Source organism: Lontra canadensis, unplaced genomic scaffold (assembly GCF_010015895.1).
Source record: "Lontra canadensis isolate GAN:19392208 unplaced genomic scaffold, GSC_riverotter_1.0 scaffold5, whole genome shotgun sequence".
NCBI classification, from domain to species: Eukaryota; Metazoa; Chordata; class Mammalia; order Carnivora; family Mustelidae; genus Lontra; species Lontra canadensis.
Window position 1 is genome coordinate 8,614,694 of NW_022630999.1, and position 7,021 is coordinate 8,621,714.

The window sequence follows — 7,021 nt, forward strand, 5'->3', positions numbered from 1 at the left end:
AGCCAGGTAGAAGCTGCATTGCCCTTCATGACCTATCTTGGAGTTTATACCGTTTCACTTCTGTGTTGGATTAATCTGGATAGTCAAAAAGTCCTACCGAGGTGGAAAGGCAGGGAAAATAGACTTCACCTCTCAGTGGTGAGTGGTAAGATTCTAGAAGAACATGAGGACCTAAAATACTGCTGTCAATCCACAAATTGTCGATCAATTGACTCTACTATCTCTGTTCTCAAACCATCCCAATTAATTTAGCTATTCTTTTCTTCAAAAGCATGAAGAAAAAGGTCCACAATCTTAAATAATAAAACAGTAATGTCTATCTTTCTTTTTCCTGTTTTTATACTCCTAGATCACCTTTCCCCCTTACATTTCCCTTAAGGTGGAGAACAAATGAAATTTTAAGCTCCTATCAGGTCTTTGCTGCTGGCTTTGAACCTGAATAATTTTGTTTTCTTTCTTTTGGCTGATATTTCAGGGAAGATTCTTGAGGTAGAACTATCTAGGACACGTCAGCTCTTATCTTCTAAGAAAATAGGGAAGGATGAAGTAAATATAACCATCCAGTCATTCATTTATTCAACAGAATGTTTGAGTTTCCACCTTGCACTGAGCACAGCCCTACAGAAGAGATGTAGACAATGACCCTGCCCTCAAGAAACCCATGCTGGTGAGGGAAGAGAGAAAGAGAAACAACCATTTCAATATTACTTCCTGTGGTAGGGTCGGTCCATCTTTCTCTGTCCCTCAGGATGAGTCCTTTGTTACTCGCTCAAGTGGGCAAAGTCAAGACAACCCCTTACATGTCTCCAGCTGGGTCTTGGTCTTGTCAGGGAAGGATGCTTCCCAGCACCCCAGCCCTCAGAAAGAAGGCTGCCATTGCATTTAAATTACTAAGAAATCCTAAACTGTGTACCAAGGCACCCCGGGGTGCTAAGGTGAACTTTTAGGGGTGTTGTGGGATATTCTAAATTATTGAGGGAAACTACAGGTGTCTGTTGGACACCACCCAACTACTATTAATCATTTGGATCTAACTAAACAACAGGAGCTGTTTGATATTTCTTTTGGCCTAGTGGTACGGGGAAAAAATCCCTAACATTAAGAACACCAACTGTAAGCCAAGAAATTCTAGTAACCTCTGGAGTAACTCATCTATCAATCTCCCTGGTACTTCCTCACATTCTTCTTCAAAGTGAACACACACTGTGTGAGCCATTCTTTCTCAGGACAAGGACTTGTTCCCCAAGCCTCCTGCGGGGCCTTCTCCCTGGGTCTTCAGAGGGATCCTCGGTCAGGCGTCATTTGCCATCTCTTCCTGCTTCTGCCTCCCTTTTGGTAACCTTCTCCCCATAGCATGCCTTCACCCCAGGCTCTGTTCTGGCATCTTCCTACAGAAATAATCATGTCTCAAGCCTCACAGTTGCCTTGTGGTGATGTGCAGATTTGCGTCCCTGTCCTTGTCTCCTCTGCCCAGGTATTGTTACTCAGCAACCAGTAAGGTTGGGGAAGAAAGGTAAGGGCCAAAGTAGTTCAGCACCCAAAGATTAATTCCCATTTGAACTGTTGGTGTGATGAGAAAGTCCTATCTCTTCCATTAACATATCTCTGCACTGGTTGCTCCATAACCAGTATCCTGGGGCTACTATCCCAAGCTATCACTTGCCTCAGCTGAGTATTTTACTTTAACTGATTGTAAGTGGTAAGTGCCCAAATATGTCCTAATTCGTTTTACTTTTTAAGATTCACTTATTTATTTGAGAGACAGAGAACATGCAGGGCAAGGGGCAGAGGGAGAGGGATAGAGAGAATCTCGAGCAGGCTCCCCACTGAGCAGGGAGCCTGATGTGGGACTTGATTCCAGGACCCTGGGATCATGACCAGAGATGAAAGCAGATGCTTAACCCACTGAGCCACCCAGGCAACCAGAACATTACTTTTTAATACAAGGCCTGCTATCGAGTAGAAACATTAAACACTTGTTCAGGCACCAACTGAACCAGTGTTGTATGAGGGCAAGTACTGTATCCATTTTCTCCCAAATGAACTATGGGATGCTTAATTGGCCAAGGCTTTTACAAATTTAAATCTTTTTTTTTTTTTTCCCATGGAGAATAGAGAAAGAGTTTGTACAAAGATTCAACAGTTCTACATGGAGAAAATGGATGACAAATAGAACCATGGTGTCAATAGCAAAGGAAAAAGGGACATTATTTTCCCAAGAACAAATGTAACTCTGGTGAGACAAGTTGGCGGCTATCTCCCCAGAACTGGAGGAGCCCCACCATTTTTGGTACAAGAAGCTGGGATTATAGAAGATTAGAGCATGAAGATGCTTGGAAGGCATTTGGCCCGTTTCTCATTGGCTCAAAAAGGACATGGGACTTGTCCGAAGACCTCAAGGCTAGATTCTGGTCCAGTGCACGGGATTCAGGAGAGCAGTCTTAACTATGTGAGAGGTGTTCTGCCAGCTCATGTTAAACAAAAGCACAAAAAATAGTTAAAAATTTTTTTAACAAAAAACAATAGTTAAAACAATACAACAAAACAATAGTTTAAAATAGCTACAAAACTATAGTTAAAACAATAAAACAAAACAAAAGTTAAAGCAACAAAACAATAGTTAACAAAACAATAGTTAAAACAATACAATAGTTAAAACAATAGTTAAAAATCTCTAGGGATAAGCAGAAGAATGGCCCCCAAAGATCTCCACATCTAATCCCTGGGACCTGTGACTAGATTACCCTACATGGCAGCAGAGGCTTTGCAAATGTGATAAAGAACCTTGAGATGGGGTATGTTGCCTGGATTATCCAGCTGGGACCAAGCTAATCACACGCGTCCCTAAATCGGAGAATCATCCCAGCTGTGGCCTGAGAGAGAGGTGACAATGGAAAGATGATCAGAAAGACACACATGAAGAAGAAAACTGACCTAACCTTGCTGACTTTGAAGATGGAATAAGGGGGCCACTAGCCAAGGGCTGTAGGTGGCCATCTGGATGCTGAAGGATCCAAGGATACGGATTCTTCCCTAGGAACTCAGATGGACCTCATCCCTGCTGATGACTTGATTTTAACCCACGGAGGCCTGTTTTGGATTTCTGACATGCAGAACTGTAGATAATACACTTAGTCACTAAATTCATGGTAATTTGTTACAGCAGCAAAAGAAGAATAATTCGGGACACACACAGGCACGCACCCTATAAACCCTGAGCAGGCCGAATGGACAGGCTTTCCATCTCTCTTCCATTCCTTCTTCTCACTCTTTTGTAGTATTTTTACTTTTCGAAGGTTCCCCTGAGGTTTACTTTAATCCCATCTCCTTCGGATGGATAGGTGAAGATGGGAGCAGAGGGTTTACAATGGGATTAGCTCTGGGTCTCACACCTGAGAAATGGCAGAGACCTTTCCAGAAGGATTAGTCTGGGCTCCATGCCACCCTTCACGAAACCAGACTGACAAAGAGCCGTCCTGTGCCGATCTGCTTAGCATCTAGAGAAACCCTAGAGTCGCTGCTGGCGAGGAGACCAGACCCAGCACTGAGGGACGATTGTTGCAGACTCTGGGCAAACAGCCACGGCAGTCCAGGAAGCCAGAAGGGTGGTATTTACACACAGGTCTCCAAGAAGAGCAGGGCCTCTAGAGCACACAAGGAGGCCCTTATAGCAGGGTCTCTCATGAGGACTCTAAGAAGCTCCAAGCATTCCCTGTGACTGCGGGCAAAAGCCGAGGGTAGCAAGGTATGCCCTCTGTCATTTAGGCATGTTATACCTGCGTGCGGTCAGTTTCATAACCACCAGCCCACGTATTCTACTTGATTTAGCATCACCCAGAGAGCTCGGGAAAATGTCCTCTCTGTCTTCCTTTCCACGTTATGTGCATGGCACCAATGTTGCTGACTTAGGAACCTGGGCAGGGCTTGCATTAAGTCAAAGGAACACTTGAGAAACGATTCTCAAATATTCATAATAATAGATAAATAATGAGAAAGGGTGTGTGAATTCAGATGGGTGCTTTCTTTGAAAGCTCTAAGAGAGTATTGAGGGGGATCCGAATGAATGTTAGAGCTTGAATTTGACATCCCCTTCTTGTTGCCAGATGTTGAAGCAACCTTACTTAGTGCTGCTGGGTATGTAAGCCAATAAACTCCTTGCAAGGTCAGACAAAGAGCAAAATGCCTCAGAAACACTTAAATTAGCATCATTATTCCTGGGAAGTAAAGAAATGTCAAGGGGACACACGTGACAATGCCATGGGTTTATGCAAAGCGCAAATTAACTGTGGAGATTGACTATCAATACGAATTTCTCAGATCAGTGAAATGCTGTGAGCTTCCTGGCTCGGGCTGGATCTAATAGGGGCAGATATTCTGAGACTCGTCCCTTCTGATACCATATTTGAAAAAAAAATTGTTCGGTAGTGAGCAAAGTATTATTAAATCCATGGCTGAAGTTAGGTAGCTGAGTCGGCAGGGTTTTGTAACAACTTTAGAGACATGCGGCCTGAAGTAGAACTAGGGAAAGCAGACTATGTGGATTATTCTGGATTGGCTAATTGGATAGTGCACGAGGACAGTTGGGCATTGGAATGTTGAAACAGTAAACGGTGACCTCCAGCACTGCATAGGTAAGACAGGAACACAGTTAAATGTACCTAGCACAGGACTGGACGGACCTGGGGGCAAAAGAAGGCTAGGAAAAATGAAAGACATCGATAAGGCAAAGACTTGGCTCAAGAAAGAGGAGAAAGGGAATGAAATTAAAGAAACAGGATGGGGGTGCACCTGGGTGGTTCAGTGGGTTAAAGCCTCTGCCTTCAGCTCGGGTCATGATCTCAGGGTCCTAGGATCGAGCCCCATATCGGGCTCTCTGCTCAGCAGCAAGACTGTTTCCTCCTCTCTCCCTCTCTGCCTACTCGTGATCTATCAAATAAATAAAATCTTAAAAAAAGAAAGAAACAGGATGGGTCTAGAGTCATGGTACTTAAAGTGTGGTTCCTGAACAGCAGTGTTCTACGGTCAACCTAAAATTGTTAGGAGGCAATAATTAAGAAGGAATGTTTATTTGGGATTAAATAATTACAATTCGAGGTACACAAATTTGGGTAGTAACCCAAATAGTGTCCCATTAGAGAGCAAAGTCAGGTTTTTAAAGGAAAAAAGTAAAGTTTGTATAGGTGGTTTACAAAGAATTTTTTATTGGTTTTGAGGGCAGAGAGCTACTCTTAACTCAATATAATTGGTTACTAAGGCTATCGCTAAGCGAAGTCTCTTACTATAGCAAGCTGCAGGTGTTCAGGCTGAGTCCTTGGACTATCTGCTGTCTGGCCCAGTTCAAAAGTTCATGGTTCCACCAGTAAGGACGTGCAAAAGGCCTACCTCCTTAATGGACTTCCGGCTGCATTTTAAAACCCCCTGACACAAGAGACCCCATTTCATTTCACCTTTCACAGCATCAACTGGGAACTTGTTAGAAATGCAAGTTCTCGGGGTGCCTGGTTGGCTCAGTGGGTTAAGCCGCTGCCTTCAGCTCAGGTCATGATCTCGGAGTCCTGGGATCGAGTCCCGCATCGGGCTCTCTGCTCAGCAGGGAGCCTGCTTCCTCCTCTCTCTCTGCCTGCCTCTCTGCCTGCTTGTGATCTCTCTGTCAAATAAATAAATAAAATCTTAAAAAAAAAAAAAAAGAAATGCAAGTTCTTGGGACCTATGAAGTCAAAACTCTGGAGGAAGGTCTCAAGGAACTCCTGTTCTAACTAGTCTTACAGATGATTTTGATGTATGTTTGAGAGTTTGAGAACCAGTGACCTAGAAAAAGTCAACGTCTGAGATCTCAGAAATTAGCAATGTCCTCCAGAGGTACGGAGGACTGTTGTACTGGTGCATGGCTGATGTGATGCGGTGATGAGTCAGTGGTTAGAAGAAGAAGGGAATTTTTAGGTGAGTCATCTGATGACTGAGGGTAAAATCAAGGGTTGGAATAAAAGGAAAAAAGAGATCCAGCTGCTCATATCATCAAAGAAAGTGAAAGTGAGTCTGAGAGAGTAGCCTGTGAGGATAAGATTGAGAATGAGTAATATATTGGGATATCAAATGAAAGAAAACGGATACCTATGTGGATAAAAGGTTTAGCCATGATAGCAGTGAGCCAGGACCAGAATAGCCCCTATTTCCTCTCCTCTTTAGTTGGGTAAATGGGAAAAACTAAGTAATTGTCAAAAGGAAAAGGAGCCGGGGAGTGTCCGCCTGATTGGAGGTAGTGATGGTAGCTGCCCAGGTTGAAGACCTGGTGAGGGAGGATACATAGGAGTTTTAACTCAGCCCACCACTTAAAGGAAACTAGGCTTGAGGATGAGTGGAAAACAGTTCAATGGTGGAAGTTCTTCTGAGTAGTTAGCATAACTAACATGCCTCAAGAAAATAGTAGATTGTAAGGTCAGGTCAGTGGACCAGCCTCCATTAAGTGAATGGAGGACATCTAGTGGCTGGAGAAAACACCTACATGCAAACAAGATAGAATCCAATTTTCAATATAATGTATTGACACAAACTTTTTAAATAAGAAAAAAAAAAGCAAAATGGTGGCATGGGAAATTGGCTGTTCTATTTCTAGAGGATACAACCACAGCTATTATAGAACATTTAGAGGACAATGAGCATTTCTGACGGTAGAGGAAGGAATAAGGATAAACCCACACTTAACATCTGTAGTTATTGTTTTGAGCAAGGAGTCATGGGCAAAGTGAATTCCCATCTAGTACAAAAAGTTAGAGGACGGTCCCCAAAATGCCAGAATGACACTTAAATAAGGCCCTATATTTTAATGGTATTCCCTGGTTTGATATGGAGAAAGACAAAAGTAGAATTTTATAACTTAGAAAAGGTGATACAAGATATATGCTTTATTTCCATGGATTTCTGAAATTATATACTTAAAAAATCTCTACCTTATTCAAATTTACCCCCACTATATAATATTCATTATACCAAACAAACTGACACAATCATTGCTCATGAAAGA